The sequence below is a fragment of the Acomys russatus genome, chromosome 1 (genome assembly GCF_903995435.1).
Source record: "Acomys russatus chromosome 1, mAcoRus1.1, whole genome shotgun sequence".
In the NCBI taxonomy this organism is placed as follows: Eukaryota; Metazoa; Chordata; class Mammalia; order Rodentia; family Muridae; genus Acomys; species Acomys russatus.
The window spans coordinates 57,986,542-57,998,761 of NC_067137.1; the positions used below are offsets into that span (position 1 = coordinate 57,986,542).

The 12,220-nt window shown below is 37.2% G+C and overlaps 1 non-coding gene across 1 annotated transcript; it reads left to right on the top strand.

Annotated features, from left to right (window-relative positions):
- Positions 1–11,066: 11,066 nt before the first annotated feature.
- Positions 11,067–11,194, top strand: LOC127197454 (small nucleolar RNA SNORA17). Its single transcript, XR_007831679.1, has one exon. It is a non-coding gene; the product is annotated as a small nucleolar RNA SNORA17 (small nucleolar RNA).
- Positions 11,195–12,220: the final 1,026 nt, after the last annotated feature.

The window sequence follows — 12,220 nt, forward strand, 5'->3', positions numbered from 1 at the left end:
TGGAAGAGAATCTATAATTGTTAATTTGTTAAATAAGATAACTCCTAACAACCATCTACAATCATTTATTCTTATATCTACAACTAAGTGTAATCTTCATCCATCATTGACCAAGTTTTATGTCTACTTCCTTACTCCTCTTTTTGTGCATAAATTTTTAAATAGATCTTCTGTTGATATTTTCCAATGGTTTATTTCCATAACCATTTCAAGTGCTCTAAAGATTACAGTGCATATATTAAATTAACAAACCCTACTTCATGCTAAAACACTTTACAGGCAGGTAAAGAGTACCCTTATTTTTTCCATCTTTGTACTAGTCTATAAGAACATTTTCCCACAAGATTATATAGTATAAGCTATAACTGGAGGCCTAAGGTCCCAGCACTCCATAATCTGAGGCGGGGAGACCACAAGTTGAAGTCCTGCCAGGTCTACAGAAGGAATTTAAAGCTAACATAGATGATTCAGTGAGACTGCTTCGTCTCACTAATTAACAATTTTTAAAAATTAAGAATGCCAGAAATAAAGCTCAATGCTAGAGTACTTGCCTAGCATGCACAGTGCCCTCTATTTAATACCTGGTGCCAAAGGAGAGAAAAGAGATGTTGTCAGGGTAGACTATATCATTTGATGATTAACATTTCCCACTTCTGTTAAATTTGGATTAAAAAAATTTCTTTCTTTCATCCTGTAAATAAATGCTTCTAATAATTGATTCTCTCCCGACTGTATCCACAGTACCTCAGTAAAGAGTTTTGTTATATTTTTAAGAACACTGTTGGTACAAATATACGAATATATAACTAGTCAAGGTCTCACTAAATAGTCCAGAATGATCTACCTAAGTCCTCCTTCCCTGATGGTGATAGCATGCGCCTTTAATTCTAGCACTAGAATGGCAGAAGCTTGGGAATCTCAGAATTTTCAGGTCAACCTCATTTACAGAATGAGTCTAGGACAGCGGGACCTACACAGAAAAAAACGTGTCAAAAAACAAAATCAACAACAACAACAAAGTACCTTCTTCCTCAGTTCTGAACACTTGGATGGTGAGTATATGGAATAATGCCTCTCTTATCATAAAATTCATAACCCATGTGTTTGTTTTCTCCCAACACTGTCTAACCTTCCATCCTTTTTAAGTAGGAAAGAAACAGTTCAAGATGTTGCTGCTTCCTCTTCATGATTATTCATCTATCTCTTGTGGTTCTCAAGAGTGTCAAGAGTTGCTTTTGATTTGCTTCATTAGAGTTCAGCTAGAAGTGCTTAGGTGGGACTGTATCAATTTGGGCTTGCTGAACTTCCTGTGTCTATAATTTGAAATATGATTCATGAGATTGATCTTTTCTTTTCTTTTTTGGGGAGAGGGTGGAGGGACAGGCCAAAACAAGGTGTTCAGCCTTGGCTGCTCTGGAACTCCCTCTGTTGACCAGGCTGTCCTGGAACTTGGATATTCACCTGCCTTTGCTTCCCAAGCTCTGTGATTAAAAGCATGAGCCACCACACCTAGCCGAGATGATAATTTCTTAATATCTTTAATATCCCTCCCCCTGCTCTTCTCCTGTATATTTTTACATATAGGGGCCAATGTGGTTTCATTTATGTTAATGAGTCAGCTATCTCTCTGTAACAGTGGTGAAACAACTTTTATAAATCTGTTAGCTATGTTCTTCATTCTGCTTCCCCTAAAGCCTGCTGTCATTGTTTCAGTTATATTTTCAATTCTGAAATATCCATCTTCCCCCAAATTCAACTTTCTGACATTCTGCATGTGTTAAGTGATTCCTTTGGTGGTTTCTTTTAATTGTGTGTACAGGAGCATAGATAGAATTTTAGACATCAATATCATTATCAATCTACTTTGGGAGAATTAATATCATTATTTTCTTATTTTCTGGGTATAGACTATACTTTTCTGTTACTTTGTGTCATGATTAATATGACACAAGGATCTGCTGGATCACAGTTCCTAGACATTTGGTCACACATTAGTCTCCATATTTTTAGAAAAACATTTTAAAACAAGATTAAGATTTAAATCAGTGGACTCTAAACAAGACAAATTACCATCTGTATTATATGTCTTGAAGGCTTCAAAACAAGACTGATCACCATGAGCAGTAGGGAGTTATAGCAATAGTTTGGCTTCACATGTAAAGTGAAATCCATCCCTGTGCCACTGATATGATGGTCTACTTCCATGAATTCTGTAGATGTCAAGATTTTATGTAACATAAGGTACTTCTTTGTCAGTAATCATTCTTCCTTTGTTTAACTCCTTACATTTATGAGCCTAGAGAAAGAGCTTTGTGGTTAAGAGGACTTACTGCTCTTGTAGGGGAATAGTATTATAGTCTCAGCACCCAGACAGTGGCTCACAACTGTCTGTGTTTCTAGTACCAAGGGATCTGACTCACTCCTTAGTCTGCTAGCACCAGACAAGCATGTGGCACACAAACATCTAAGCCAACAGGGGACTCATACACATAAAATGAAAAGAAAATAAATCTTATTGACTATGTTCCTTTGTAAAATCCTGACTCATACATTTTGCATAAATCCTAAGGATTTGTTGAAAATCAGATATTTTTACATAGCAGAGAAATCTAGTTTTGTCTTAGTTTAGTAAAGTATTTAATCTGTACTCTCTCCTTTAAAATATGTGACCACTGATGTCTCTCTACCATTTTTTAATTAAACCTTTTAAAAAGTGTGTGTGTGTATGTGTGTGTGTGTGTGCATGTGTGATGGTATATTCACACAAACAAACATGCATGTCCCATGAAACATGTATAGAGGCCAGAGGACAACTTGTCGGAGTTGGTTCTCCTCTTCAATAGTATCGGTCTAGGGGATCTTAGGTTGCCAGGCACCTCAGCAAGCAAATTTATCTTCATCTTTATAGACAGGGTCTCGCTACGGAGCCCTGAGTGGTCTGAAACTCACTATGTAGATCAAGCTGGCCTCAAAATAACAGAGCTATATATGCTTCTTCCTCTGCCTACCTAGTGTTGGGATTACACATGTGTTACCTGGTCTGACATTTAACACTTAAATTTGCCTTAACTTATTTGTGTAGGTATGGAGATCAAACTCAGCATTTTCCATGTTCTAGATAAGTAGCTTCACTCCTTGCCTTGAACTATTTTTAAGCACCTATTTTCATTTGTTTCTTTGTTTTTTTTTTTAAATCAACATTGGCTATTTGTCCATGGTTTAGAGGTCATCTGCCAACTTCAGTCTAAGTAGCCATCCTCAGTCTAACTGAATCTTCCCTTTCAGCTGAAGGACTGTGAGTCTGTGAGGAGCATATTAAATGCTATGGAAACATTACTGGGTGTGTTTTCCAAACACTATATCATCCCCCCAGCTCCTCAGCAGCAAAGCTTTTCTTTGCAGATCTTATTTGGTCATATTAACTGTTACCAAGCTTGCATGGAGAAAGTAGACACAATCATAGGCTCCGTGACACATTTGATCTTATATAAAATTTGGTTGGCGTTTTAAACCAATAAATGATTGTCTGCACACCAAGAAGAATCGCTAACTTCCTTATTATTCATCTGTTTTTATCATTTAGTTTATTGTGTGAAATACAATATAGTTACATAATTTCCTCACTTTCTTTTTATCCCCCCAAGCCCTCCTTAATCTCCTTTAAATTTATGGCACCTTTTCTCATTAATTGTATATTTCTGAGTATACAAGTACAACCTGCTCCATGTGTAAAACTGTATATTGTTATTGTATGTATGTTTTCAGGAATGGTTGCTTGATATTGAAACCCAGTTAGCTGGTGTGCTTTCTCATGTCTCTCACTCTCATAACTCCTTTGTTGCCTACTATTCTTAGTGTAGGCTTGCAACCTCATGGACTTTCCCTGTCCATGTTAGCAGGTCTACTCTCGTCCTTCTTGAGCTCAGAGACAGGTGGAGAGTCTCTGGGTGTAGATTCTGACATTCTTAGGATGCATAATATAACAGCAAATTCCCCTTTCCTTTTGCTTCTCCAGTCTTTCCAGCTCCTTCTCTGCAGTGATCACTGAGCTTTAAGTGCAGGGTTTGTACCATAGACATATCCATTAACACTGGGATCCACAACTCTGCCTTCTGATTGGTTGAAGTTATCTTACTTCCTCCTGTATGTGGCAATGAGAGTTCTTCTTGATGAGGAGTAAGAACTACACTTATATCTGAAGACTTGGAGCTGAAGCTTCAGATGTGAAGAAGCTATGATTCTTGTCTCTATGGGTTTTTATATCACTCAACATGATCTTTTCTGGTTGTATGCATTTACCTGCAAATTTCATTTTACTTTGCATCTGAATGTTTGCTTATCCACCACATCTTCTTTATCTGTTCATTGGTTGAAAGTCATTTAAGTTGTTCCCATTTCTTAGCTTCTGAGAATTTAGCAGCAGCAAACATAGCTGAACAAGTATGACATAGGGTGTCAAGTCTTTGGGCATATGCCAAGGAATGTGTCATAGGATAGGTTTATTTTTAGCCTTTTGAGAATTCACTAACTGACTTCCCGAGTAACAAAACAGATTTACAATCTTACCAACAGTGAATGAAGTTCCCTTCTCCTACATGCCCTCCAACATTTGTTTTTGGTTGTTTTATTTTGCCATTCTAGCTGGGGTAAGATAAAATCTCAAAGCTGTTTTGATGTGCATTTCCCTAATTATTAGGGATGATGAATACTTTTTGAAATAATTATTAGGTGTTTGCTTTCCCTCTTTTGAGAACTCTATGTTTAGGTCTCAGACCCAGTTTTTAAATGGGTAACTTGCTTTTTTGACTTTTTGTTTTCTGAGTTCCTTGTATACTCTGGATGTTAATCTTCTATTACATATGAATATGGCAAAGACTCTCTTCAACCTGTGGTCTTCCTTTTCACCCAATTATTATTATTATTATTATTTTAGCTGTGCAGCTTTTTAGTTTTATGAAGTCCCACTTGTCAATTGTTGGCCTTAATTTGGGGCCAAGCGGAGTCCTATTTAGGAAGTCATTTCTAACACCTGTATCCTATTTTCTTTTAGGAGTTTCAGTGTTTCAAGTTTCACATTTATATATTTGATTTATATGGAGTTAGTTTCTTTGCAAAGTGATAGATTTTAGTCTAATTTCATTCTCCTTCACATGAGTACCTAGTTTTCCCAGCATCATTTGCTGAAGATGTTTTCTTTTTAATAGCATATTTTTGGCATAATAGTAAATGCCTGAAAATATGTATACTCATATTTGGGTATTTGATTTTGTTCCATTGGTCTACATGTCTATTTTTGTGTCAGTTTTAAAATATTATTCCTACAGGCCTTTAACATATCCAGAGGTATGGATGATAATCTTTTCAGTTTCAGTGTTTTGCTCATGGTTGTTTGGGGGCTGTCAAAGAACTTTTCTGGCTTCATAAACATTTTAAGATAGCATTTCTATTTCCATGAAAAATGAAATGAGAATGTTGGGATTCAATTGAATCTTTAAGAAGCTTTTGGTAGAGTCGTCATATTCCCAATATTAAGTTTACCAATCTATGTGTATGGTATCTCTTTTAATTTTCTGTGTTTCTCTCTCTCTCTCTCTCTCTCTCTCTCTCTCTCTCTCTCTCTCTCCCTCTCGTTAGTTGAACCAATTGTCTGCCTTTCTTGTTCATCTGCTAAAAAGCAGCTCAGCTCTATTGATTCTTTGTATTTAGTTAGTTAGTTTGTTTCTATTTCATGAATGTCTGATCTGATTTGTATTTTTGCCAAATTTTGGAATTTCATCATTGTCATTTTTTTTATTAATTTATTCTTGTTACATCTCAATGTTTATCCCATCCCTTGTACACTCCCATTCCTCCTGCCCCCCCCCCATTTTCCCATTATTCTCCTCCCCTATGACTGTTCCTGAGGGGGATTACGTCCCCCTATATATTCTCATAGGGTATCAAGTCTCTTCTTGGCTACTTGCTGTCCTTCCTCTGAGTGCCACCAGGTCTCCCCCTCCAGGGGACATGGTCAAATGTGAGGCACCAGAGTACGTGAGAAAGTCGTATCACACTCTCCACTCAACTGTGGAGAATATTCTGACCATTGGCTAGATCTGGGAAGGGGTTTAAAGTTTACCTCCTGTATTTTTATTCTTTTGGATTTTTAAAAATGTAAACATTTAAAGCTATAAATTTCACTCATTAGATGGTTTTCAATGTGTTCTAGGTGTTTTTATCCTGTTATGGTTTTATATTCTTTTAGCTGCTGGAATTTTATATTCCCTTCATGTTTGGTTGGTTTCTTGTGTTGTTGTAGTTGTTAACTCACTCATCATTCAGTAGTGGGTTATTTAATCTCCAAGATTTGTATATTTACTAGATATGTATTTCTTGTAAATTTTGAGTTTTATTACCTTGTGGTCAGACAAGACACATGAAGTTATTTCAGTTTTTTGAAATTGTAAAGTTCTAATTTGTGGTTTAGGAGATGGTCTATTATAAAGAAGGTTCTACAGAGGTATGTTAATTTAGAACATACTGTTCTGGCAAGAGATCACATCCAGTGATTTTCTATGTCTATGTGATCTGGCTGGCAAGAGATCACATCCAAAGACCTTCTAGGTCTGTGTGATCTGGTTAGAATACAAACGTATCATTAATCCAGGAGACAGAGGCAAACAGATATAAGTTCAAGGCCAACCTGCTACAGAGCCAGTATCAGGTAATGAAAAGCTTTGGTTCAGGGATGGTGATACATGCCTTTAATTCTGAATGAAGGAGAAGTTAATTTTGAGAAAGAAACACCCATGTTTGAAAGTGATGTCTAACTGAGTAGCAGAAAGTGTGACGAATCGGAGAAGATTTGACAGAATAAGATATGCCCAACTCTCAAAAGAAGGGAAAGGAAAGGGAATCCACTTAAGAGGCAATTTTACAAAGAGAGGAGGCAGTTTTACCAGGACAATAATAATGGTAAGAGCCAGAAAATGAGAAAAAGCCAGAATATTAGAACAGATTGCTGAGTTAGTTTTAGGCCAACCAGAACAATTCTGGACTGAGAAAGAAGCAAGATTAAATAAGTCAGTGGGGAGAAGAGTCCAAGCCATAACAGCTGAGTTGAACCAGCCAACCCAGAGCTCAGAAAGAAATAGAAAGGCTGAGCTCATTAAGCAGTAAGTCTAAGAGGCTGAAAACATTCTAGGCCTAGGATAGATTGTATGGGAAATAGAAGCTTCCTGCATTAGGTCTAGGTTAGCTGACAACTACAAAAGGAGAATGAAAGTTCCTTTTACAAGATTCCATGTACTATGGAGTAGAATATGTATTCTTTGTTGTTTGTAGATATTTTGGGTTTTTTTTTTATTTTATTTTATCTACTGTTCTGTAGATATTTGTTGTCTATTTAATGTATGAAGTAATTTGATCCTGATGTCTCATTGTTTATTTATTTCTTTATTTTTGTCAAGATGACCTGTCTTTTGGAGAAAATGTTGTATTGATATTTTCTACTGTTAACTAGTTGATGTTAATCTGCGTGTTTAAATCTAGCAATAGATTTTTAAAGAACTAGGGTGCACCAGGGTTTGATGCATTTGTGTGAAGACAGTAATGTGTTCTAGGTTAACTGTTTCCTTGATTAGAATGACATGTCCTTTTTAATCTTTTCTTAGTAGTTTTACTTTGAACTCTGTTTTTCCTATGTTAGAATAGCAATGCTTGATTGCTTCATAGTGTTATTTGATTGGAATAATTTTTCCATCCTTTTAGTCTAAGGATAGTGGTACCTATCTTGAAACCAAGATGTGGTCTTTTGAAGAGAACAGACAGACAGGTTTCTTGATTAATTTAGTCTGCATCTTTTGGTTTAACAATTTAGCCCATTAATATTTAAAGTTATTATGGAAGTGTATGTGTTAATTTCAGTCATAATACTGTTTATTTTTGGTGCTGTGTGTGGCCTCAGTGGTACTTTGTATTTTAGTAATTATGGACTCTTATTTCCTTCTGTAGTTGCTTGGCTACCCTCATTCTACTCTTCAGCTCAAAATATTACTTTGTGTGTTTTATTTAAGTTTGGTTTTTAGGCTGTTCATATAGTGGAACATGTTTTCTTTTTTCTTCAACCATGACAGATAGTTTTGGTTGATATATTAGTCTATATTGGCTATGATGGTCTTTTAGGATTTGGAATGCATTACTCTAAGCCCTTCTGGCTTTCAATTTTTCCACTGAGAAACTAACTGTTAATTTCATGAGTTATGTGTTATCTGTTTTTGTTCTGGTTATTTTTCTTGCAGCTTCCAGTACACTTTCTTTGTTCTATATACTTAAAGTTTTAATTATGATATACCATAAGGAATTGTTATTCTGATGTGGTGTCTTGTTGGTATTCTTTGTGCTTCTTGTCTGTGTGGGTATTTCTTCCTAATTTAAGCAAGTTTTCTTCTATTATCTTGTAGGAGATCTGGTTTATGTCATACTTGGGATTCTTCTACCTAATCTTGCCTATATTTTAAATTTTTATTTTCATGGTGTCCCACATTTCTCAAATGTTTTATTTCTGTGTTTTCATAATTTTCTGTTCCTTGATTTTTGTTCAAGATCTTCTATTTTATTTTCAAGTCCTTATATTCTTTCTTCTGTTTGCAACACTTGCAAGGCATTCCTTTGACTTTTCTAGTTTAATTATTGGGTTTTTCAATTCTATTTTTACTTCAACTATAGTTTTTTTCAATGTTTCTATCTCCCTACAAGTCTTGTATTGTCTGCTTTTTTCATCAGCCTTATGCTTATGTTTTCTTATATGTCACTTAGGCACTTATTCTCCTTAATTTACCTGTGTGGTTTCTTCATATCGTCTATAAATTCCTTGAATATTTTATCAAATTTATTATTTTTCTTTTATGTTCTGTGTCCTGGTTATATACATTGTAAAGATTTCTACAGGACTGGTGATTTTCAAGAGGACATACTGATTTTTCTTCTCATATTGTTTGCATTTTTGTGATAAGATCTGAGCATGTAGACTTTTTTGTTAGGTACATGTCTAGTATAACCAGAGCATGTTGAAATATAAGAGAAAATGGTGGGTTGGTTGAACATAGAGAATAAAAATGCCTGAGGTGGAATGAAGTCAGCTGGACAGAGGGACTGGGATGGTATGAAGTATAAACATCCCAGTCGGTGGAGCATGAGAATACATCTGGCTGAGTCAATAGGCTGAATGTAGCATACAGTGGACCTGTGGGTTGTGGGTTGGGCAGGGCATGTGCTGGTGAATCCTACAAGGTAGTTGTAGTGGTGGCCAAAGTGGATCAGGGCACTGAATGTGGCACCCAGGCTTGATTCGGTGGGTTGGAAAGGATGTGTGGCAGGGATGGTCAGACTTCCTGTGTTAGACTGACTGATTTATTTACATTACCATGACTAGATGTACATTTCTAGAAAATCTGTTTCATTTATATCTGCACCTTCTAATACTCTTACCTTTAGCATCTTCAATATGCTACAGCATATATAACAAAGTGTGTTCTCTGTCATGTTCCTTTGATATCATTTAATATGAGACTACATGAAGCGAAAAAGATGAAATTTGTCACATTTGCAATGAACTCAAGGTTTAAAGTGAAACTAATAATATGTAGAATCAAAAATCACTTGTTGAAAAATAGTAAAGGTTTACATGCAAAGTATTATTCATATTCCTAGGACAGTACAGCTTCAAGATTTGCACTGCTCTTCTCTATATCTATTTCCTACCACCCAACTCAGTGGGCCATATGAGTGTCCTTTCTGATGCCATAGCGATGTGAAAGCTCTTCATTGGGTAATGTTAAAGACTGCATCTCTTAGCTTCTCAAATTAATCACTGAACACAACCAAGTTTTAGCATTAAAACCCCTAAATTCTTAGAACCTTTTTCTAGTATATCTCATAACACTTTTTAAAAATTCTAGTTTTTCTGTATGAAATTACAATTTTTATTTGCTCTATGTAAGGAAGTAAGAGAAATGTTGTCTTTGTATCTTCTGTATACATAATTTACTATGTTATGTTGGTTATCTCTAAATTCTTATCCTTTAAATTTCTGCTTCTGCTGACCTAACAAAGTTCATATCACCTTGACTCTGTTATCAAAAACAGTTTAGTAATGCTTATAAGAAGTTGAACTGCATGTATAATACACTTTTTGATTCAAGAATTGACAAAAAATGTGCAATTCAATTATACTTACATTGATTTACTCTTGTATCCACAGTAAAGCAAAAGGTAAAGTCTGTGAGACAAAGACACAAACCTGTGGCCACAGTTCTTAGCTTCCCTTTGTGTCTTGTGGAGGCATTCTCAAATTGAAGCCTTGGCAACTCACACAGTCTCAACATCTACTAGGATAAAATAGGCAAAATGATGTAACTGTCTTTTATATTACAAAGATATCAGTAGCCAGAAGGAAAGTATTTTATCATTAGCACTGCATTTATATGTCAATCTAACTGCTTAATAAGCCTATTATACAAGTATTTAAAATTCTTACTGTTTTGCATTCTGTATTCATGTTTTTTCATATCCACCATTCCTTGTTATTTCCAACTTCACTTTTATATTCAATGTAATCTATCCTTTGTGCCTAATATTCTAAGAGAAGTTCTTCTTTCGAGATCTTTAATGAACTCAGCATTGGCACATTTTTATTTCTAAGTGTTTATGGCCGTGCTGTTTGTTATCTCAGAGCATAGTACAGTATTTAACTCTTTGTGCACTGCCAACTAACTTCTAAAATATGGTTGCTAGTGACTTTCCATTCTTTGTTCCAGTGGCATTTATTGTCTTAAACTGTCCCTGAACTGAGCCCATTGAGGAAAAATTGAGTGGAATAGAGCAGTGTCCTTGGTTTTTGGAGTTCAATGACATTCACTCCACTGGAGTCCTTGCTAGGAGCTGTGTGCTCCTTCTGATTGTTCCTTACCTCTGAGATCAACTTGTGCTGGTTCCATGACTTCATTCTCAGTGGTAGTCTACAAAACTTTCTTCCTCAAGTGACAGAAAGATTCCATTCAACAAGTTTCTTAATAATGTAGTATTCCATTGCCTCTACAGATGCTGCAAATGTGGCTGCTATGTCACAGATGAATCAGTAGGTGGTTGAGGAGAGGTTGTGTCTACTCTTAGTGTTCTGACCTGTGAACATCGGAATGATAAGTAGCCTAATATTCCCTGAAAGATATGAGCCAGAGAGGAACACCAGTCCTGTGCCAGGGTCCCCAAACAGGGAGCTATCCTGAGAATACCACCAGGCCAGTCCTGTACAGGCCTAGATGGGCTTCCAGGGCAGGAAACAAGCCAGAAACTAGAACAAGCAAGACCTAGATGAACACGAGAATGGCATGGTGATGTCCGGAAAGAGAGCTAGCCTGAGATTACCACCAGTCCAGCACTGAGCAGTCCTGTGGGTGGGAGGAGGCAGACCATGCCCAAGATGACCACAACCTGGTGCCATAATGCACAAGTGGGGAATGACACTCCTGAGACCACTCCTGAGATGATCCCAGACACTCAGAGACCCGGGCTTCAGTGAGAACAGTGGGTAAGTAGTCGAGAAATGGAAGAGAAAGAGAAACAGAAGGATGTGGGCATGGTGAAGGGAGGCAGAACTGGAGACTAGAGGGTAGTAAGGAACAGCCTGATACAAGTATATTTTGCTGCCATGTCTGGGTCCATGGCCCAGCTACAGTGGTGGTCTCTTACCACCAAAGGCCAGGCAGACATCCTTGGTGTTTGCTGCTACCTGGGGACATACTGACGCCTAAGGGTTGTGCAGAACTGACCACACCCCTCACTTGAGCATCTTGGGAAAGCTGGCCCTGGGGGCCTTAGAACAGGAGAGCTGACCCCACCGCTAGGCAGCTATAGTACTTCTGAGAGCAAACCCTGAACACTGAGGGTGAGCACCCAAGGATATGAGTGTGAGAGAGGGGGCTCTGCCACTTATCTCTCATGCAGTGGCATGGGCAAGGGAGAGACACCTTCCTCCCCCTCTCCCCTCACCACGTGCATCAGATGGGAAATCTGGCATTCTGAGTTCATGAGAGCAGAACTGTTTCTGCCCCTCACCAGCTGAAGAACTCAGAACAGGCCGTGCACCTATCCTGAGCAGCACCATAGAGCTGACTCTGGTGGCAAGTAAATAGGTGAGCCATCACAAGTGCACCATCATAGGAGAGCTTGTCCCCTATTTGTC